Source organism: Vanacampus margaritifer, chromosome 16 (genome assembly GCF_051991255.1).
Source record: "Vanacampus margaritifer isolate UIUO_Vmar chromosome 16, RoL_Vmar_1.0, whole genome shotgun sequence".
NCBI classification, from domain to species: domain Eukaryota; kingdom Metazoa; phylum Chordata; class Actinopteri; order Syngnathiformes; family Syngnathidae; genus Vanacampus; species Vanacampus margaritifer.
Window position 1 is genome coordinate 18,714,236 of NC_135447.1, and position 24,680 is coordinate 18,738,915.

At 39.0% G+C, this 24,680-nt stretch overlaps 1 protein-coding gene and 1 pseudogene across 4 annotated transcripts in view; both read left to right on the forward strand.

Moving 5' to 3' along the window:
- LOC144036736 (uncharacterized) overlaps positions 1-24,680 on the forward strand; it is a 62,429-nt gene that overhangs the window by 31,372 nt on the left and 6,377 nt on the right. The window contains exon 12 of one of the 4 annotated variants that reach the window (XM_077547590.1): positions 8,999-9,236. The exons of the other annotated variants lie outside the window; for them this stretch is intronic. The gene's annotated coding sequence lies outside the window, so the exon portion shown is untranslated. Of the gene's footprint in view, positions 1-8,998; positions 9,237-24,680 lie in introns of those variants that run through there. 4 annotated transcript variants of the gene reach the window in all.
- Positions 1,220-5,348, forward strand: LOC144035762 (uncharacterized; annotated as a pseudogene).

The following is a 24,680-nucleotide window of genomic DNA, read 5'->3' on the forward strand; positions in this document are numbered from 1 at the left end:
ATGGGTAAAGACATTTTATCCGTATATGAAAGTAACTTATATATTTTTGAAAGTTTTTTTGTTGTTGTCGGAGAAAGCTTGGTAATATCTTTAGCTAAGCCAGGCGGTTGGAGCGTACCCTGAAGTGTTGGAATTTGTTTCTTTATCATATTTTTAACTTGCAGATAATGTAAAAAATTTCCGTTTGTTATTTTGTATTTTTGGAGCAAAGATGTATATGATATAAACATATTATCTGAGAAGAGATGGTGAAGATGTGTGATTCCTTTCTGCTCCCACACACTTAAATAAAACGTTTGGTTGTTAATTCGAAAGTCAGGGTTATGCCATAGGGGAGAAAGCCCACAGGGCTCCACTTGGGCTTTTGTAATTTCTAATGCCTTCCACCAAGCAGTCAGGGTGGCGGAGATCATTGGGTTTTTAAAACAATTATGTCGCTTAATCGATGTTGTAATAAAGAGTAAATCTCGAAGTCTGAGGTTATTACAATCCTTCTGTTCTAGTTCCAGCCAACAGTTAGTATCTCTGTTGGGTTGTGCCCATAGAACGATATATTGTAGCTGGTTAGCTATATAGTAGTACATAAAATTTGGTGCCTCTAGACCACCTTTGGATTTACTTTTCTGAAGAGTAGATAGACTAATCTTTGCTTCTTTTTTTTTTCCAGTAAAATTTTGTAACGGCTGAGTCCAACAACTGGAACCATTTAGCCGTAGGTTTAAATGGAATCATTGAGAAAAAATAGTTTATTTTAGGTAAAACTTTCATTTTAACGGTGGCTATTCGTCCTATTAAAGAAATAGGAAGATTATTCCAGCGTTCCAAGTCACTATGAATGTTATCCAGAAGTGGAGAAAAATTTTAATGAATTAAATCAGTTAATTTAGGTGAGATTTTTATGCCTAAGTATTTTAAATTACCTATAGGAAATGAGTAATGTGGGTCCTGGCTTGCAGGGTTCCAAGAATTTTCTGTAATAGGTAGAAGTGTTGATTTTGTCCAGTTAATAGAATAATCTGACAACTGTGAGAATTTAGTTATTAAGTTAAATACTTCCCCTAACGAAATCGCCGGGTTTTCTAGATAAAAAATTTAAACAAAAAAAAATAAAAAATCTCGCTTGGGTTACCAGTTACTGGTGTATTATAATGTTGTTTAACTCCCCACTAACGTCCTTCACTTTCCGTTTTTTCACTGTTATATTTACTTACACATTTCCTTATATTTTACACAAATTATATAAATCACCTAACTACTTTGATTCTATCCTATAACATGCCAGTATTGACAAATGGCCTATGCAGATATTGAAGACATTTAACATTTTCAATTTGATGTTTTACTGTTTTTGAATTTACTTATAGGCATATCAATGTGATATAATCATGAGTGTTTAAAAGAATACAGTGGGATGGTGATTTTGTGAACTTTATTTGATCTTTGTACCCTCAAATGCTGTTGGAGGGGCAATGTGCATGATGTTGTCAGAGTCTCTTGTCACTTAGGGACTGAAGGTCTGGGGTCAGATTTTGATTACTTCTGTTCCCCCAATCAAGAAGGGGAACTGTATAAAGATGTCTGTTTACCATCAACCTTACACCTTTGTTCAATCTAGGAGATGACATGTCTGCCCTTTGTTCAATCATGAGCCAGGAGGAGGAACCTTTTAGCTTTTTTGTATAAATGTGTCGATGTTCTGTAAATTGTCACACACTTGGGATCATATCGTTGCATTCTGATGTGATGTCCTGACTGTGTCTTTAGAGGCCTCTAAATAAATTCTTGCAAGAAAACTTCTTCATCAGATCCTGAATACAATTATTTGGACACGCAAAGATTACACTTAATATAGTAATTTAATATTCCTTCAAAATGGTGACGCCGACGTGGACTTATTGAGACGTTTTTTCAACAGCTGTGATTGATCCTGAACACCGGATTTCTAAAGCGCAAAAATATTAACAAGGTGAGTGGACATTTTATCCACGTAGAGAAATTCTGGTTGTTTGGGATCAATACAGTTGCATTTCATCTGTGCTAAGTTGTATTTGGGATCTGTGAACAAGTTAGGGGGGTTGTAGTAATATTTCTTACGGTGGGACGGAAAGTCCTCGATTTTGAAAATTACTACGACATTGAACCATGCATGGGAGTTTTTTCCGCGGTGGAATAGGTTGTGTTTTTATTTCTTCGTATGAATAAGCCGTCAGTATATAAGATACTGGGAGTGCGGAGTGGATTAGCCGCCTGTGTGGTAACAAGGTGTGTGCTGTGTGGAATTTCTAAACCAAGGGACATAATTCCTCGGTGTGTGTATGTTGTGTTAAATAAGAAGCCGGGAAAATATTAAGACGCGCATAGGAATGCCCCGTGTTTACGGAAGTGACGTCAAGTCGAAGCGCTTCGCCGTTTAAAACGGCATGTGACATTGAGTACCACGGAGGAATAGGCTGATTCTGTTGTTGTGGTGTTATAAGCAGCTAGTGGTGATCGCACTATGTGTTGCGGATGTGTGTTGTGAAATAAGCAGCTCGCGCTGATCACGCGTAGTGTTTGCTGAGCTAAACGCCCGTATGTCGCGTAGTTCGCTACGGTGCGTGGATTGATATAATAGGAAGCCTGCCGTTTTTTTTTCGGTTCAGAGCTGTGTGATATAGCCGCCCGTGAAGATCCGGATATATTTGTTGAAGTCGCGCAAAAGGTATTTAATATCTGTTTCGTTTTCGTCTTGTTTGTGTTTGTCTGAAAAAAAAAAAGAAAAATATTTTTTTTGGGGGGATTAATGAGAATACTGTTGATCTGTTATATCGTAGTATCATAAGTGAGACGTCACTGACTTTATAAATATTAAGAACGACTAATTACTACATATAATGGACGACATTGTTGATCAAGACTCCGGCTGGTTTGATTTGCATAAACTTCCGGTCCATATTCTGAACTCTTCGCTGAGCGTACAGATAAAGGCTGCAACGCTCGTGATGATTGAAGCGCTCCCACCACGCCAGAGAACACAGCAGGAGCTGAGGAGCAAACGTGAGACGGAGGTTGCCGATCTCAAGAAGATTGTGGAGGACGAGGCCAAGGCCCACGAGCAGCTGATGGCCGACATGAGACAGAAACACAACCAGGCCTTTGACGAGCTTAATGAACAGCTGGAGCAGGCCAAGCGGAACAAGATGTCTATGGATAAATCAAAACAGGCCCTAGAGAGCGAATGGAACGAGGTGCAAATCGAGCTCAAGACCCTGACGCAAGGCAAATCCGATTCAGAGCACCGTCGCAAGAAAGCAGAGTCCCAAGTTCAGGAGCTTCAGGTCAAATTTGGAGACAGCGAACGGCAGAGGCAGGAGATGGCGGACAAGATGGCCAAAATGCAGTCTGAGCTGGACAATGTCAACAGCCTTCTGACTGAAGCCGAGGGCAAAAACATCAAATTCAGCAAAGACCTTTCTTCAGTGGAGTCTCAGCTTCAGGATGCACAGGAACTGCTCCAAGAGGAGACTCGTCAGAAGCTCAACATCTCCACTCGCTTGCGGCAGCAGGAGGATGAGCAGAACAACCTGCGCGAGATGCTGGATGAAGAGGAGGAGGGCAAGAGAAACGTGGAGAAGCAGGTCTGCTACGTTTCAGGCACAGCTGGCCGACATGAAGAAGAAGTTGGATCAGGAGACGGCCAACCTGGAGAGCGCGGAGGAAGCTCGCAAGTGCGTCCAACGTGACGCCGACTCGTTGCAGCAGCAGCTGGAAGAGAAGACGGCCGCTTATGACAAATTGGATAAGACCAAAACCCGTTTGCAGCGGGAGCTGGATGACCTCATGGTGGATCAGGACAACCTGAGGCAGGTGGTTTCCAACCTGGACAGGAAACAGAAGAAGTTCGACCAGATGCTGGCTGAGGAGAAGACCATCTCCAGCCAGTATGCCGAGGAGCGCGACCGGGCCGAAGCAGACGCCAGGGAGAAGGACACGCGGGCGCTAACGCTAGCCCGTGAGCTGGAGGCCTTGGAGGCAGATGCCCTGCACTACCAGGAGGATCTTGCCACAGCCGAGCACAGCAGCGTCCAGCGACTGGAGGGCGCTCGTTCCCAGCTAGATCGCCAAAACAAGGACCTGAAGCTGAAGCTGCAGGAGCTTGAAAGCACCATCAAGTCAAAGTACAAGTCCACCATCGCCTCCCTGGAGGCCAAAATCGCTCAAATGGAGGAGCAGCTCGACATTGAGTCAAAGGAGCGTCAACAAGCATCCCGGCTGGTCAGGAGGACTGAGAAGAAGCTGAAGGAGGTCGCTGAAAGAAGATTCATTGGAGTGCCTTTTCCATGGGCAAAGATGGACAAAGATGGGCACAGTTGATTCGCCTGGAAAAGCTGATCAAGTGTCAATCTGCTGTTTGAAAGGGGGAAATCACTCAAATCCCCTTTTCATCAATTCACAAGGATTGAGTCACACTGGGAATGAAGTCCCGTGACCTTTCCTGCGATCCCTGGCAGTGAGCCAGGGTTCGGAAAGAGGCTGACAAACGCCTCTTCTTAAAAAAAAATTTTTGACCAACTGTCGAACGCACTTTTCATTCAACAAGACCTTCATCAGGAGATGGCTTCGAGGGACGGACACATCTGCTATTGCGTCGTGACACTTAACCACATCACATAGGGTTATGCCTCACATTTATTATGCCCCTTCCACTGAATTTTTTAATGAATCAAACTGAATTTTGACTGCTAAGCCCCTCTATCTTTCTCTCTCTCACCTGCTATTCTTATTTTCTGAACTCCACACATAAACATTGCTTCATTTTGCGACGATCAAGATCCGCGCTGGACTTTCTCTCTAGACTATTGTGGGATTAAATGTCCGGTTTTTGAATTTATAGAAGTTCAATGGTAGGACTGAAGACATTTAACATTTTCAATTTGATGTTTTACTGTTTTTGAATTTACTTATAGGCATATCAATGTGATATAATCATGAGTGTTTAAAAGAATACAGTGGGATGGTGATTTTGTGAACTTTATTTGATCTTTGTACCCTCAAATGCTGTTGGAGGGGCAATGTGCATGATGTTGTCAGAGTCTCTTGTCACTTAGGGACTGAAGGTCTGGGGTCAGATTTTGATTACTTCTGTTCCCCCAATCAAGAAGGGGAACTGTATAAAGATGTCTGTTTACCATCAACCTTACACCTTTGTTCAATCTAGGAGATGACATGTCTGCCCTTTGTTCAATCATGAGCCAGGAGGAGGAACCTTTTAGCTTTTTTGTATAAATGTGTCGATGTTCTGTAAATTGTCACTTGGGATCATATCGTTGCATTCTGATGTGATGTCCTGACTGTGTCTTTAGAGGCCTCTAAATAAATTCTTGCAAGAAAACTTCTTCATCAGATCCTGAATACAATTATTTGGACACGCAAAGATTACACTTAATATAGTAATTTAATATTCCTTCAATATTTACACAGGACTGAGCCTATATTGTTTGTATGCATAAATTAGTTCTGGTTTCCTGGAATGTTTGTGGCGCTCGCTCACAGGCAAAAAGAATAAAAACTTTAGACCATCTCTTAAAATTAAAAGCAGATATTTGCCTCCTGCAAGAAACCCACCTACAAAAATCTGAAGAAAAATTACTTAATGATAAGAATTTTAGCCAAGCATACTCTGCCCCTTATAACAGCAGACAAAGAGGAGTCTGTATACTCATACATAAGAATGTACTCTTTACTCTAAATAATACAATAACAGACCCAGAGGGCCGATACATTATTATTCAGGTAACTATATTTAATAAGATATATACACTTGGCAATTTATATGCCCCTAATAATGATGATCCGGCCTTTTTCCATGAATTTTTCTCTCAGCTGTTTGATTTAGCAGCGAACTCTACTATTATTATTGGAGGAGACTTTAACACAGTCTTAAATCCATTAATAGACCGTTCTAATAACACAACATGTATAAGGCGATTACAATCTACTAAAGTAATAGGGGAATATATGGATGATTTTGGCCTCGTCGACAGCTGGAGACTTAAAAACCCAAATAAGAAGGAATTTACCTTCTTTTCCGCTGTACACCGGTCTTTTTCAAGAATTGATTATTTTCTTACAAATAACTCTATTGCTGATAAAACTGTTACAAAAATACATCCTATTATTATTAGCGACCACGCACCAGTCTCACTTTCCCTACAAGTTGATTATACCTTTAAACCACCACCAACATGGCGTTTTAACATCTCTCTGCTAAACGATGCAGAGTTTGATAAAATTATAAGGAAAGAATGGGCAGACTTTTTGGAAATAAATGACTCTCCAGGCCTATCGCCATCTCTTCTCTGGGAAGCTGGGAAAGCAGTAATTAGAGGTAAAATTATATCATATTCATCTTATAAAAAGAAACAGGATCAAAAATTTGAAAATGACTTGGAAGATAAAATTAAACAACTGACGGATGAGTACGCAATAAACCCAAATGACCAAATATGGACTGACTTACAAAATACAAAAATACAGTTAGACGATATGCTAACTAAAAAGACAGAGTTTATAATACAACAATTGAGATACAACAACTTTGAATATAATAACAAATCAGGTAAATTTCTTGCAAACCAACTTCAACGCAATCGGGAAAAATCTCTTATAACGGCTATTAAAGGGACAACTGGTGAATGTACACAATCACCAGAAGAAATTAATCAAATTTTTTATAACTATTATCGCAACCTATACTCAGAAACTAACAAACCTAACCCTGAGCATATTGAGGCATTCCTCAGTAGCTTAAATATGCCTCAGTTAACTACTGAATATAAAGATATGTTAGAAGCGCCACTTACTATAAACAAGTTGTACAGTGCTCTAGATAGTATGCCTAATGGCAAGGCACCTGGCCCAGATGGTTATCCGGCTATATTTTTTAAGCACTACTGGTTAATGCTTGCTCCGCTATTCTTAAGAGTAGTAACAGAAATTAAAACTAATGGTTACATACGTCCACACATGAATACAGCAGCAATTAAACTTTTATTAAAGCCAGAAAAAGACCCCAGCCTTCCATCAAGTTACCGTCCGATTTCACTAATTAACACTGATATCAAAATTATTACTAAGGCTTTCACATCTAGATTAGAAACAGTAATCTCGACAATTATTCATAGCGACCAAACAGGCTTTATTAAAGATCGTCACTCTACTAATAATATTAGGAGGCTCTTTAACCTTATTAGCATGTCACAGCGGCATGATAAGAAGGCAGTTATTATATCGTTGGATGCAGAAAAAGCTTTTGACAAAGTTAACTGGTCCTTCCTCTTTGCTGTTTTAAATAAATTTGGCTTTGGGAAATCATTTATCCACTGGGTGTCAGTATTATATGATTCTCCCAAAGCTACAGTTACTACTAACGGGATTATATCTAAGAGCTTTATTGTACAGAGAGGCACAAGACAGGGATGCCCACTATCCCCTTTATTATTTGCAATATTTATCGAGCCACTTGCAATAGCCATATGCCAGGAAAGAAGGATTCAAGGAATTCACTCTGGGGTAACAGAACATAAAATTAATCTATATGCCGATGATATTTTACTTTACAGTAAATTCTATTTTCATTTTTTTAAATAGCAAAGTCTAGAATAAATAAATAAAAATCCTCAATGTTCACCTTTATCCCCTAACCTCTCATTCACTACATAACCCCACACTATATAGTATATACTAATATATACAGTAGTGCCCTCATTTTGTTTGGCGATTCGGACAGCCAGCTCACCACTTCATCATCGACGCATATCACATGACCACTGTACTTATCATGACGTAACAGTAAATAAATCTCCAACTATTTAATGTGAATAAAAATGTTTTTAAACTATTTGAATTCCTTTGTTGTACATACATACTAAAACAAATTAATTATTTCTGTTTTATCTAGTTAATGTATTGCTTTTATTCTCACGCTTGTGCAGTCGCCCGCGCCATTCGTTTTTCATACTCGCAATGCATTCACTCAACCAAGTTGAGTAAGCATCGATGTTCACTACTTTTCAAAGTGCATTGTGGGGAATTTTGAGTGCCCCACATTTTCGCTCCCTGGACATTCTGACACCACTACAAAATGGCGTGACCCCCTAATAGGGCACTATAGCCATGGGTCCTCACTCGTGTACGTCATAGACACTCATGCACCACCCCAGCAGACTAAACACACATCCACTTTCTCTGAGCTGGTCCGCCAACGTGTTCCGCCAAACCTTTTTACTTTTGCATCGCAGTTGAGGAGAGGAGATTGCCCATGTCAAAGTGCGATGACAACTGACCGTCTTAAATTCCCAGAAATGTTCCACGTGCTCCGGCTGACGTTTGTGTAAACTACAAGTAGAAACTTTACCCTCTCAGCGATCTGCAGCGTATAAAAAAAAAAATCCTTATCTGGGCTGTATTTATTACTGTTTCTACTTTTTTTTTAGCTTTCAAACGATGAATTTTTTTAAATCAGATTCATCACATCTTACAATTTTGATTAATCATGATAAATCACTTAATTAAAAAGGCTTTGATCAACACTTTTTCCCACCAAATTTGAATAGCACCTGTTAAGTGTTCATTCTTTTCTCATTTAATGTTATGAGGACGTCTTCGACATGTTTTGATCAACCGCATCAGTTCATCAGTTAATAACTTGCATAACTTAAAACAGTGGTGTCCAAAGTCGGTCCTCGAGGGCCGGTAGTCCTGCAGGTTTTTGAGGTTTCCCTGCTCCAACGCACCTGTTCCAATCAACAGGGTCGTTATCAGGCTTATGCAGAGCTTGCTGATGAGCTTCAGCTGTTTTGGAGAAAGGAGACATCCAAAACCTGCAGGACTACCGGCCCTCGAGGACCGACTTTGGACACCACTGACTTAAAATGAAAAAAAAAATATGCGTGCGTGCGTGTAAAAAAAAATAAGAATTCCCATACCGTTCACCTAAACCGAACACTTCAAAATCCAGCCAGAGTCGTGGGGCCGCCAGGAGACCCGAAGAGGGACCAAAGAAAAGAAAGAAAAGCGAAGCCCAGCACCGACCAGACACCACCCACCGGGCCACTAACCAGAGTCCTTCACCAACCCCAGAGACATCTAAATTCCAACAAATCAGGGAGACCTCAAGGGCCCGAAGGAGAAACTGAGGAAAGGTAGAAAGGACAGACGAAGCAGAGTGAGATCCACAGACACCCGCCTCCACCGAATCAATGACCTGAGGGAGAAACAAATTGTGTCTAAGTTTCGATAGATGCTGGTGTGGTGGATCTGGCATGCATGAAAATCTCCACCAAAGAGGGGAGCCGTCGACCCCCGCCAGGACAGAGCAAGCGCAACACCTCAGGGCCCCCCAGGCCGCGGCAGCGCCAAAGGACGACCCCCGGGCCCCGCAGGGGCCACCGGCCGGAGAGCAAACCCAGGAGCAGGAGCGCCCCCCACCCCAACGCGGCCCGCGCCCCCAACCCAACGCAGCAGGACGGGGCACTGCAGGCCCACCAGGCACCCCACCGGCCCACAACCCCCACTCCCCCCACGACCCCCCCCGCCCCCTCCCACCCCAACCCAGCCCCAACCGCCCCCAGGTCCCCAAATCCCCAGACACCCCCCACCCCAGCACCCCCCACCCCGGCACCCCCACCACCACCACCCCCCAACCAAGCCGCCCCCGCCCCCCGCCCCCACCACCACCCACCGACAGCCCCCCAGCCCCCGACCCCCAGACCCCGGGGACACACCGCACCCAGGCATCTGCTTCCGAAGAGGGGCCGGGCAGCGGAGCGGAGAGGGCACCCGCGCCCACCCCACCACGCGGAGGGACGGAACACCAGGGGCAGAAGGGGAGATGGGGGCACCGGAGGACGGGCGGCATCCCCGAACCCCAGGCCCAGCGGGGAGAGGCCCCGGTCGTCACCCCAACGATCTAAGTGAAAAACTAACCCTGTTACTGAGTTCGCCAGCTCGCCGACTGGCGAACTCTACCCCTAAACCGAGAGTGTGACCCCACCCAGTGTATATACATAAGTGTGTGTGTGTGGTGCATTAAAATTGGGGGCAGGTGAACCGGAGCAGTGGGAAATGATATCCCCCTCTGCTCCGATCCACCCACCTCCCAGGCATGTCAAGGAGCGTATGTGGTGCATTAAAAGAAGTTAATGGGGGGGGGCCTCGGGGGGGACAGGTGACCGCAGCACTGCTCCATGCTGCGGCCCGCCCCAACCGATGCCCCCCCCCCAGTTGTGTGGTGCATTAAAATTGGCGGGGAGCTGCAGGGCGGAGACGGTGTCGGAAGGGAAGGGGACGGTTGCTCTGCTTGTCTTGGTGAATACAGAAAACACATATTACTGATCCGATGAATTTCAGCTCTAGGAATGAGTTGGGAGGTCGCTCAGTCAGAGCATCTTTTTTTTTTATTGACATATGGAAAAACATTGATGGAGTTACATTTCATTTCCAAAATGACATCTAGCATTTTAAAATGCCAAATGCCTCTCTACAAACTGGAAACACAATAAACACCTTTGCGGTTGCATTAAAAACATAAATGTTGAGTGGTAAAACCTCTCCTTGTGTAAATTCAATCTATTTGCGCCCTTTCAAGTTGATTTTCATTACACAACAAATTCTTCCAGACAAGCTTAAAGGTGACGCATAAATGGGAAATGTCACTTGCAAATAAGTGGCTCATTTCCCCCCAGACAGGCGTCGCGTGTCACTACAATTCACACGCACACGCACACGCACAGTGACTGCACTCGTCTGATGTGACAAGGAACACTGCGGCCTGTCATATTCGCGTAGGTGCACTTTAGTCACCTGCTGCTAAATCTCGGTAGGTAACAGCCACGTCAGTCTAATGCGGACTGACAGCATGGCAGCCAATGGCGCATCAAGTTGTCATTTGTAAATAGAGCAAATTATGCTGTTGCTCACTTTTATCTCCATCTTTATTGCAATACTTGCTCAACAAGGAAAATTGAGCAAAGTTAGTAAAGTGGCTCAACATTCCCACATAAAATGAATAAGGTCATTAATATTTATGAAAAAGACTGGTTAGACCAGGGTTGTCAAACATACGGCCAGTGGGCTGGATCAGGCCCACAAATGGGTTTAATCTGGCTGTTCTTGTTAAAGTAAACAATGAGTAAACAACACCCATTCATTCATCTCTTGGTAACACAAACATACAGTATATGACATGGATTAACGTCATATAATGTCATTAATTGAGCCACATAATGCATTCTGGGAACAATAGACATTTACAGTATGCAAAACAGGCAGCTTTTTTTGGGGGGGGGGGGAGCTCATGTCATCATCATCATCGCTTCTTTTTTTGTGCCTGTGTGTGTGCGTGCGAGTTTATGCTTTTTAATTCACCTGAAACATGTTATAAATCCAAGACCCTTCACCTTGACTGGATACTTCAAAGTCTTGCCAGTGTTATGAAGTTGTCAGGAGGCTGGAGGAAGGATCAAAGGAAGGAAAGATGAAGCAAAGTGAAATCCATCACCCACCAACCAGGCACCACCCTCCACCCACAGAGTTACAAATCTTGAATCTTTCACCAACCCCAGATACATCTAAATTCAGGATTAGGGAGACATCAACAGACCAAAGTTTGTCTTGGCCCCTGAACTAATATAAGACACTTGGACAAATCCATCAAAAGAGATTAGTCTTTGACAGTCTTTATTTGATAACATCCTAAAACTAGGTAATAATAATCATACATTTATTCATATTATGTAACACCTTTCAAAACACAGTCCATCCATTCTGCTTGTCCTCACAAGGGTCACGGGGGGCGCTGGAGCCTATTCCAGCTGGCTTTGGGCAGTAGCCAGGGTACATCCTGAACTGGTTGTCAGCCAATCGCAGGGCACAGAGACGAACAACCATCCACACTTACAATCACACCTAGGGGCAATTTGGAGTGTTCAATTAACCTGCCATGCATGTCTTTGGAATGTGGGAGGAAACCGGAGTACCCGGAGAAAACCCACACAAGCACGGGGAGAACATGCAAACTCCACCCAGGAAGGTCGAAGCCCGGACTCAATCTCACATCCTCTGCACTGGGAGGCGGACATGATAACCAGTCAACCACCATTCCACCCTCAAAACAAAACAAAAATAAATAAATAAATACAACTGCCGAGGTGAGCATTCTGTCAATATTGATTGGTTTTGTTGATGATTAATGAATGACGGGAAGCTTGAAAATTTATTTACTAAGCATATGGAAGTGGGTTTTTGTCCATCAGTGTAATTAACAATAAGTACCAAATAGGGATGTAACGATAACGGCAATATTGTGATATTGCAATATTTCCATTTGTGCAGTTCTAGCATCCTCTGGTGGCTAGTTTTTTTTTTAATGCAGTTTAATTTTCACAAGGCATGTTTTGCCCCTTCTATGTTTAAAATCCACGCTAATGGTCAGATGAAGGGGAAAGTAATATGCTTGTGATTGAACCGAGTCAATATGTGGAGGAGCTCAATGTGTGCATGTATTAGCAAGTAAGTGCCTCAATATATATACAGTACTATATTTATATTAGAGTTGTCAAACGATTTTTTAAATCAGATTAATCAATCTTAGAATTTTGTTGAATCACGATTAATCGCTTAATTAAAAAGGCATCAACATTTTTTACCAGCCAAATTTGAAGAGCACCTGTTAAGTGTTAATTTTTTTTACCTTTAGGACGTCTTCAACATGTTTTGATCAACTGCACACTCTCATCCTCATCAGTTAACAACTTGCATTATTTAAAATGAAAAAAAAAAAGCTACTGCACACGCTCATTCTCCTCTTTTTCTAATCAGTTATTTAACAGTGGAACACTTATTCTGAATGTCATATGCAAACATTTATTAAATGCTTTACTTTAATGCATGTAGTTATGTTTATTGATCAAACACAACCTGTGCTACCTTTAACGCAGGGGTGCTCAAGTTCGGTCCTCGAGAGCCCCTATCGAGCCTATTTTCCATGTTTCTCTCCACTAACACACGTGATTTCATGATCAGGATCGTTATCAGGCTTCTGCAAAGCTTGCTGATTATCTGACCATTAGATTCAGCTGTGCTGCAGGAGGGAAACATGGAAAACAGGCTGGATAGGGGCTCTCGAGGACCAAACTTGAGCACCCCTGCTTTAACGTAACCATCCACTGTCAGCTAAAGGATCATCTGCGGTCAAAATTAATATTATGATTAATCTACGTTAATACATGATTAATGCGATATTTTTTTGTGATTAACTAATTAGTTAAACGCTTTAACTTTGACGGCACTCATTTATATGTTTTTTATATACAATATTTATAATATTTTTATATTTTACATTGCTGTAATGTACAAAAGCACAATATTGTGTGTGTTTTTTTTTAGTATGAGCTCTTTTTTTAAAAAAAATATATTATTATTATTTTTTACAATATTGTGACCTTTTTTTATACTGCTGACTTACCAACAATATTGGGATAATTATTGTATCGTGACCTTTATATCGTGATAATATCGTATCGTGATGTTTGGATATCATTACATCCCTAGTACCAAAGAAACATTCTCATATTGTCAATGATAGACAGATGAATAATGAATGATGGAAACACTCAAAAAATGGAAACCCTATGATGAGCAAGTTTTTCGCCTGTTGTAAATTTCTCGTTATTGCTAAGTTTATACAAGCATTAGTTTAGTGGTAAATTTGTTTACTTTACATCAGGCACGTTGTTAGACCGCTAAGTGGTGCTTTGGTGCGCCATTTTACGTCAGGCAGGTTATTTAACAGCTAAGGAAAAAAAGAGAAAGTATTGACCCTCCCTGTGTCCAAGGCTCTGTCTGAATGAAACCTTATCGCCAGTGGTGTAGTCCTGTGTATACGCGGGTATACAGAGTATATGCGGGTATATAGAGTATACCCACTTCTTTTTCAGTCAGCATTGAGTATACCCACTTGTAAAGTTGTTTATCGGCTAATTATTGTTGCTAGTTGCGTAGTTAATCACTGGTCACTGGTAGCACATTGCAAACACAGAAATCTGTTGCACCATTCTGTATTCACTCCCTCTGTCCCTGACTACTTTGATGCTCACCCCAAATAATCTCATCTATGATGTTAAAATGACTCGAAAGGACTTAAAACTCAAAGTGTAGGACTTGTGAATTGCTTGAGACTTGACTCGGGACTTGTCAGTCTTAACTCGGTACTTGACCCGGGACTTGAGGGCAAAGACTTGAGACTTACTTGTGACTTGCAAAGCAATGACTTACTCCCACCTCTGAACAATACAGAATCTTGAGCAATAGCGTTGCTAAATATTTACCAAGGTGCGTTAGCACACTCTAGTGGATAAAAACGGAATCGTTTTACTATGCAGTAAATCACACAATCACCTTGAAATATAGCAACATTAGTTAAACAATAAAACATTACTCTAATACGAACCTCTATCTCTTCTTAACCAGGTGCTAAAGAATCGTTCAGTTAACTACTTGTAAACTTTAGTTTTCTCAGTTTTACTGTGGTGCGCACACATCTTCTGTGCACTTGGAAGATGGCGCTACTACTTAGTGGCGGTATGTTGGTTACTTACGTCAGTTCCTACCAATTTCTGAGATCTTTTGATGTATCCTTCATAATAAAACCATCAACTATATTATAATAGCACAGCAAAATGCAATACCAAAATGTGTGACAGTATTCCCGGCAGTTACGAAATTGTGCACATACTAGATGTGGTGTGAGGAAAACAATAGTAACATAACAAACCATTTCAAGGGGAAATAGTTGTGACAAAATGTAATTTAGTTTGGCCGAAGCCTTGTTAAAATAACGCTGACGTACTGCCCCCATAAAATTTATTGTGGGTCCTAAAATAGCGGCTGTAATTTAGCAATGACGGAAGCCCGGTTAAAATAACATTTGACGATTGCTGAATGATGGACGCTCAAAATTTCTTGACGCGCCCACCTATGTGAAACTGCAAGGGGGGGGGGGGAGCAGGTACAATCTAATGTAGACATTAATATGTAAAACAGCATTGTCTTCAGGTATGAATCTCTTCAGGTAGCTAAATATAACTAAATAATACCTTTGAAATCTGAATGTATTAATTTGAATGCCTATGGCTTTATTAAAGGATATACATTGCCGTGAAAAAGTATTCAAACCATTTGAACCTTCTCCACATTTTGCAACCTTACAATCAAAAACTTGAATGTATTTTATTCAGATTTTGTGATGGCCCAACACAAAATAGCACATACCAAGACATGAATGTCTGCCTAAACTGACATCAGGTCAGAGAAGAAGCCAAGAGGCCCATGTTCACTTTATTCACCAAAAAAAACTATGTATCATTTCCTTTTCACTTCAAATTATGAGCTACTTTGTTGGTCACGTGAAATCTCAATTAAAACAAAAAAACTGTTAAGTCATATGTGTGATCTAACCATACCTTTATGATTATAGGCAATCAGGCTAAAAAACAGCAAAGCTTACCACTTGCACTGAAAAAAACCTTATACTTACAAAAAAAAACCTTCCACACAATTCAAAAAATCTTTTCTACACATCAAACCAAGTTCTCATATTGACCAAAACCCCCTCTTACTTTAAATTTTTTTTTTTACAACAGAGTTGCTGTCGTGGCTTTCCCCGCTTTTTTTTCTTTTCTCAAGTACCACTAGATGGGGCTTGAGCTCCTTTTGGTGACGAAACTACGTCACAGCTGTCACCCATCCCATCAAACGCAGTTTGGGGAATGACCAGACATTGGCACGTGCTTTTTGACTTACTGAAATTAATATTGTCATTGGAGTAATCAAAATTTTAGATTCTCAGAAATTAACATGATTTTGAGTTTACTGAAGTGAGTCACTGATCAAAACATAGTATACAGCAGCAGGTCTGTCTCCCCCCCCCCCCCAATGGATGTGTTAAGTAAGTCATTTTTTTTGTAAATGAGTTTCTTTGGAAGTCATAACTATTATTTATGGAGAACTAAAACAATTATATTTCATCCTTGTTTTGTGGAACAACTTAAATGTCTCTGTCACAATTGTGACATTATGCTTTTTTATTTTATTGTAAATTTAAATGTTCAATATAAAGTTAACAGGTGTGAGTGTATGTGTGCAGGCACCAGCGAGCCTGTGAAGGATGCAGACATCTGTACAAAGTCCTGCCCTTGTAATGACACTGCGGTGTGAACAACACGACAAGAGAAAGTATGCACGCTTGCCTGGCTGCATTTATTGCTATGTGAGACTGTGAAAGATGAAATGTTCACATATTTGTGTATGGAGCCTCCAGTGCTCTGGGAATTATGACATCCTGCGACCTAAAATCCAAATGGATTGAAGAGCCAGTGAGCGCTTCAGGTGTGCAAGTATTTTACCAAATTCAATTAATTGGTCCGAAAAAATATTTGGACTTACCGCAAATATTATTACATAATATTATTAGGGAGCAGTGCCTCAGTATCAGGTGTGGTGCGGACTGGCCAGTATGGCTGGAGTGGATAAAATAAAAGTTTGTTTAACTGTCGCAGCAGCCACGCACAGCGTTTCCCTACAAGGACAAAAAATGACAATATTAAAAATAAATAAATATGGGAAAAAAACGGATATAAAATATAATTCAAAAATTAAATACAAAACTAAATATGAAATGAAATAAAAGCAACTAAATATATAGATATACAAAAATAAATAAAAGTAAAAATAAATGCTAAAATAAAAAAAATGAGATTCAAAAAAATAAATGTGGAAATAAATACAAAAAAATATATATAAATAGATTTATATATAAAGGCTCTGCTCTCATATTTATTTATTTCATGTTGCAGAAGCTGTCAGCATGAAATCCACCATGAAATGTTATTCAAATGAGGGTGTGTGTCTTGGGTTGTCTAGACCCTAGAGCCAACTTGGACTTGAGTTGCTCGACAACTTCACACAAGTTCCTGTAAACAACAAGGTCCATTGTTTGTTTCGTGTGTGTGAATTCTCCTTTGCTGTGAAACGGGTCCGAGATAGACTGACATGTCGATCAACCCATAGGCAAATAGCTCAACCCAAGAGACACTTAGGACCGCCCCCTCATTTGAATAACATTTCATGCTGGCAGCGTCTGCAGCATGAAATAAATAAATATGAGAGCAGAGCCTTTTTATTTATTGATTGAAATGTATTTCTATTTATATATACACATTCCTGCGATGTTGATCATGTACATTCGAGTGGCCTTCAGACCGGCGGTACTGGACCTTAGACTGGTGGTTGCGGACCACTGTAGTAGAGGGCCTACGGAAGAGGATTAGGGCCAGTGAGGGGGGAAAAGGGTTGGCAAGATTCTCACTTTATTCTCAAAATTCTGACTTTAATCTCAGAATTCTGACTTTAATCTCAGAATTCTGATTTTCAAATGACACTTTTGACTTTGTGACGCAGGGCTATGAATTGTGGGGGTGAGTCAGAATTCTGAGCTATAAAGTGAGACTTTAAAGTCAGAATTCTGAATTCTGAGATTAAAGTCAGAATTCTCACTTTAAAATCAGAATTCTGAGATTAAAGCAAGGGTTAACAGCAAAAAAAATTAATTTGACTGAATTTTTTTTATGTTTAAATTGACTGCGGTCAATTTTCACAAATTTTCTCAGGGCAGTAGGGCGCACATTGATTCTTTTAAAATAATAATATTTAGGCATTAATTAAGGATGACAAATGTGACAAGTATACAACCGCTCTAGGAGGGCAATTAGGAATGCAAAAAATTTAAAATATTTCATAATTAAAAACATCAATTTGAAGCATTTTGAGTGATAAAAATCAAGCAGACTTAAAAGACAGTATCAATGTATAATGTAATATCTATCTATACATGGTCATGTTATGCTATATAAGCAGGGTTGGGAGGCTTACTTTTAAATTGTATTCTTCTGATACAGTTTCGAGTTACCTGTTAAAACAATGTAGTTATTAACATAATCCAATCGCCATATGTCAGGTTCAGATGTAGACATTTATCAAATAAAGAGAGAAGAAGCATCTGGTTCCAAATTTATTACTCATGAGGAAGAGAAAACTGCAGCCTTAGTTTGATCGGTACAGAGTCTCTCTTGGTTCATCATTCAAATAGTCCCCTTATATACCAATCGGGGCATCTGATTACATGACAGAAAGAGAAAAACAACTCCTATCTCACTTCACACTCTCTAATGCGGCATGCAAGTCCAGGGACCCTGGCGTTGACGTGCGTCACGTCTTCTTATCAGTTGTCCCCACTCGGCAGCTGAGTCGTCCACTTGCAACTTCACCAAATACAATAACACTCCTTTGCAATACATAGCAATCATAAACAGAAATTACTACACTATTACGTTGACTTGTGTTTCCCAAGAGGCAATTTACTTCAACACGGCAAATGTATAATAATCCTCCAAAATAATTCCTACACCATACTATTAAAATAATGTAACTTGGACAGTAACAGTGGACCACAACTATTTGCAGGGGTAGAGACTGGGCCGGACCGCAAATAACGAAACTCCATGCGTAATTGACCCACATTTAAATGCATAGATGGATGGATGGATAGATGGATGGGCACGGGTGGGTGGTAAGCTGTTGTGTTCACCTCATTAGGGAGTAGATTTGCTTTCTCCATAACAGTTGTTGCCTTCATAACGTGTGAAATGGGGAAAAAGCGAACAAATAACGCTTATAAAGGCAACGTTTACAGATTTACACCCAAATAACCTTGCCTTAATATCTCACAAAGACGCAAACGCGCGCGCACACACACACACACACGCCTTAATTATGACCTAATTGATGACGATTCGTATTAACCGCAAAACAAACTTTTATCCCAGTCGCTAGTTTTTATATTTTTATTGTTAATATGGTGTTTAAATAGTACATCGGTGCGTGATATGTAAGGAAGGTGCAACGCTGACTCACGTTAGCATGTAGCGGGTTAGCAACTAGCTCCTCCGTTACAGGATGTCGCAGCACGCTTCTGTTCAAACTTTTTTCTTTTCTTCAGTGACTAAGTGCCAAACAGTGAATAGCGATTAAAACATCCTCTTTCCCCTCCTACATTCAAATTGGCCACGTAGTGTGTGGAGGACTCGACTCTCGACATGTCCCGTCCGCAATGCCACCCTGTACTCTAGGGGCAGACAGTTCCGCCAACTTCTCCTAATATGGCTTGCTGCTTCTCCACGGAGAAGGTACACACAGCATGAAATTTAAGACCTCACCCCGATATTAAAATTAAATATATTTTCAAAAATTTTAAAGGGGGTATTTCTAAATTAATCAATTCAATGCGTGAAAGAAATCTCAGTTTAGTGATGGGATCATAAAGAACAAACATGCAGTCCCCATGGGAACTTGTTTATGGAGTGCACCCTTGTCTCATTTTCAAAATGTGACATAGTGACAGGCAGGACAATTAAATGTCCTGCCACTAGATGGCAGAAGTCAGAGATTGGACCAAGTGTGCAAGTCTCAATTAATTTTGTCTTGGGCAAGTCAAGTCACAGGAAAGTCAAGCGCAGTCCAGTGATAACTAAGGTCTGAAGTCAAGTCACCTTGTTAATGCAGTCAAAGAGACGATCAACGAGGTCAAATAATCAAATTTAAAGGACAACAATCTTACCTGTATGCTTGGATCACACCTTTCAAAAATAATGTACTCCAATTCAATACCACTTCATAACTCAAATTCAATAGTCATCATGTCATTTTGGATCTGAGTGTTAATGAAAACTTGTTTTACACTCCAAACAACTTTAGCTTAGTTATAAATAATAAATAAAAGAAAAAAACAACAGCAATACTACAACATCCACATAAATCATTTCATTTTTACAAACTGTTGCATTTGGTAAATATGATCTTTATTATCTTTATTCATATTTGAAAGGGCCTTATTCTGCTAGCCAAGCACTGTTACTTCATATAGATTTGTATTTGACGCTCATATTGTGTATAACTTTAAAAACTATACTTGTATACAAAGTGTTAAAAAGTAAAAAACCTGACACATAATAAAAGAAGTTAAAACTACAACATTAAAGAAACTTTTTTATTTATTCCATGTGCTATCCTTTTTTTCTTAAAACTGAAATGTAACTTTAAAACCATTACTACTCTTTTCACTCAACTCTTAATTGACCATTTCAAATCGAATTTACGCGTGACTTAAAAGGAACCCCGACTGTAATGACAAGTTTGCTCTATATTATTTATTTTATTGTTACCAGCATAACCATGAGTTCATTTTTCAAAAATCATTTCCAGTTTATTACATTTTGTAGACTTGAAGCCTTGCTAAGTAATAATTATTACAGATACTGTATTTACTGGACAGAATGGGGGTTAAAATTATAAAGTTTGATAATGTAGTCTGTCCGATTTACATCAAACTTCCTCCCACTTTGGTGTGGAAGATTAGCCTGTCAATCAAACACCTTTCTCACTAAGCAGAAAAATCATAATTTGTGACTCCAGGGGCTGATATCGCCCATGGTCTTATTTTGAGTGTGCTTGAGATTTCCACAGAAAAAGTGAAAAGTATACGGCAATAAAGATTCAAACCTGGAGTTTTGTAGGTCTTAGCTGTCAAAGAGAAGTTTCTGTGTCAGCCTGGGTGATGCTCTGTGTCCTACACAGCACATCTCCATTGCGGAGTGCCTCAGGCCTCAATTCTTGGGCCAATTTTATTTATGTTGTACTTGCTCCCCCTTGGTTCCATTTTCAGACAACAGTGTGTGGACAATAGTCAAATTTACATGTCCTTATGGCACAATAAGCCTGGGTCTTTAAACATTTGTTTGAATCCCTTGAAGAAATTTAAGTATGGCTGGCTCTAAACTTTGTAAATTTTAATAATAGTAAAACAAGGTCATGGTGTTTGGTCCCAGAAAAGCACACATCTTTTTTTTGCTGCTAACCTGGGTCCCCTGGAACATTACTTGATATGAACTGTGACTAATCTAGGGGTGAAAATCGACTGTGGCCTAAAGATGGACTGTAACTACTAACTGTGAAATGATTCTATAGTATTTTAAATGCTTAACAGTGTACTGGTCCAGAAAAGAAATGGTTGAAACAGATATTTGGCACTTTTTTTTTCCACTGTCAGTTTTACACCTCGGAAGCATTAAAGCCTGGTTTTGGCAGTTTGTAAAATCATGTAAAATCATAAATCTTCATAATTAGACAATAATTCCAACAAAATGTATACATTGAAGAGACAGAACGGAACTGTGCTACCTCAGATGTAATACATTATGGAGAAGAAAAACCGTACTAATGCATGCATTAAAAAAAGATAAGAAAAAAATGATTAAAACCAGACTTTTGAAAAGCATGTTCAAGTAAACGCATTAACCTAACCTGACCATATTAAAATTTTTGCGGACATGCTTTAGTGCATGAATGCATTCAATTGTATTGAAAGTAGAAATAGACTCATTAAAGAAAGAGATCCCGGAACAATAAATATAAATATAAATATATTACTTTGGTTTAAGCATGTGTCTACAGTGTTCAAGTAATGGGCAAAAACTGTAACTAAAAATTCATCGTGCAGTCATTTTTATTTGTCTACAGATTTTTATTTGTCTAACAGTAGTAAGAAAAAATGTTTTTGTTCTGATTCTTATTTTGAGTGTTATGTTACTGGAGCTGAGTATGGGAAGAAATACATATTTTCATTCTGCAATTTTGTGTAATTTGTAGTCCTTTTGCAACAGGTTCCATGTTGAATGGTCAGAGAAGACAAATGCTTTGTCCCCCCAAAATCAGTGCAGGCAAATAGAACGGTTAGCAACAAAATGTCATTTGAACGCAAACTTTAAGAACTAACACTTTTCTATGTGATGAAGTTGCAAATGTAAAAGGGCAGTAGTCCCTTGTAGATAAAGATGTACCAGTGAGCCAACCTCGGTAGCCAATGGAGGCCATCCCACTTAAGAGTACAGTTCACAATGATGGGTCAAGGCCCTACATTTACTAATAAACCTCAGAAACACGGAACACCAAATCAATCTTTGTCAGACATTGAGCTGACGTATTCATATAAAACAAGTCTCCATAATCTAAGACGGATGCAAAAAAAAGTTGCTGTGACAAGTCATTTTTAACCGTACAAGAAAGATGAAATTTATTTCTAAAGAAAAAAAAACAGTTTGTGGATTTGTCAATATCTTTTGTCATCTAAATACCCCTTACATAAAAATACCTATAAAAAAAGTCTAGCACATGCTAAAATAGTTTTTTTTTTTTTTGTTTGTTTTTTTACAAATGTGTTTTATATTGGTCACAGTAGAGTTTAACTGACTGCAAAAGTGTCTTATCATTTCAGACTGTGTTCATGAGATGACAACAAAACAGCATTTTTGTAAATATGTGTATGTTTCTAATATAAGTGTGTATGGTGTGGCTGAAGTGTGTATGTTGTGACTGAAGTGGGTATGTTGTGAATTAAGTATGTCATTTTTCAAACAGAGTAGGAGTTCTACAAATTTAGTGTGGTGTTCGGATAATTGTGGCAATATTTTGAAAAAAGGAGCCCTGTTTTCAAAATTGTGGGTAAACAGTTGAAAAAAACTGTAAAATAAAAATATTTAAAGAAAAGTATTTTTCTTACATACATAATCATCACTAAGCACAGTTTACATGTTTAAAAGAGAGTAGGAAGAAGTAAAAAATAAAATAAAAAATAGCGAGTCCTACCCCCTTACAAAAGAAAAAACAATCACAAACTTACACATAGACAGTTGCACTTATACATGCATAGATATGCCAACAGTATTGTACATTTAATCGATAAGCAAACATTTTTACAGATGTATGAATCAGCAAAAAGGTTTACACATTCAATTTTAATTGCACTCTATTTTCTACATTTGTACTGACGTATACCTGATTTAAATATTGTTGTTGTACTTTGTTTTTATACATCCTTTTAAACACAACCAGTTATTCACACCTTTTCAGGTTAATTCCAAAATTATTCCACAAATTTACACCTATAATTGTAACATACCCTTACTTAATATTTGTTCTTGTTTTGATTTTTTTTTATAGACACTTATAGCCCTCAAATCATAGTCACTGTCTCTGAACAGTTTCTGAATATTGTGGCAAAATAGCTTTGTTGTGTACCTTGTACATTATTTGATCAATTTAAACTCAACTAGATCATAAAATGTAATTGTGTTTAATTTGATAAATAGTGAATGTGTTGATTCTGTATATTTTGATCGGTTAATAATTCTTATTGATCTTTTTTGTAACTTGAAAAGAGGGTAAGTATTTGTTTTGTAAGTATTTCCCCATATTTCCACACAATAGGTTAGATAGGGTAATAATAATGAGCAATATATATATATATATAATGACTTCTTATTCAAAACATCCTTTGTTTTGTAAAGGATCCCTAAAATTTTGGACACTTTCCTTTTAAAATTATAGGGATCCTTTACAAAACAAAGGACCAAGGGAGTCCTGGCCGAGAGGCAGCGCAAGTTACAGTTGCAACAAAATTTAAACACAATTTAAAATGACATAAAAATTATACAAAACAGGTATGAGTTAAAGAGTTCATCTGAAATTATCAAAATTTTTATTTAAAGTAATTCAAGGAGATACATTCTGTTCATTTGTAATCATTTTGCAACAGGTTCCATGTAGAATAGGGTTTTTTGCAAATGTGTTTTGTATTGGTCACAGTAGTGTGACTGCAATAGTGTCTGATCATTTGAGACTGTGTTTGAGAGATGACAACAAAACTATATTTTCATAAATCTGTATGTTGTGACATAAGTGTAATTTAGCAAACAATGTAGGAGTTTGCAAACAATGTAGGAGTTCTACAAATTAGTGTGGTGTTTGGATAATTGTGAGAATATTTTGGGGGGCAAACTGTAACATAAAATGTAGTTTCAGTTCTTTTTTCCCTTTTTTTTTTAAAGCATTTTAATTTTTTTATTTCATTTTTTTAAATTTTAGTTTTAGTTACATACAATATACAGTATTCTCGCAAAAAAAAGGGTTAGAAAATGGGGCTTACACAGCAAACTCAGCAGTGTTAATTCAACATCTACAGAGGTAACGTTAACACTACAAAAGTGTTTATATTGGTCCACACTAAATTTAGTTCAGACAAAACTTAAAAATAACACTTTTGTTAATTAAGACCTACTATGGACATGATTTAAAATTACACTTCAGGAGTTGAAATCATTTCCCCAAAATATATTCCTGAAATTTTTAACACTCCATTTCTTGTGGTGTAGTTCCCATTTAAGACAGATCTCCTTTGTGCAAAAATGCAAAAGAGAATGAACTATGTCAGTACACTAATCCAATGAATTTGTGCATGTAGTAAATGAGTCAATTGTGAAAGAAGACTAAAATGGCGCGTAACACTGGCGAGCAGGTGGCTGGTCCTTGACCTAATGTCCTGTGTATTATCCAAATAAATTAAATCCATCATGCATGCAAAAATGATTATGAAAATTGTTGACATTTGAATGAGCTCATGGACAGGAGGAGCTGATTTTGCCACAAAAACTTGTAATGTTATCACGTGCAGAGAAATGACTCTCAGAATAGTT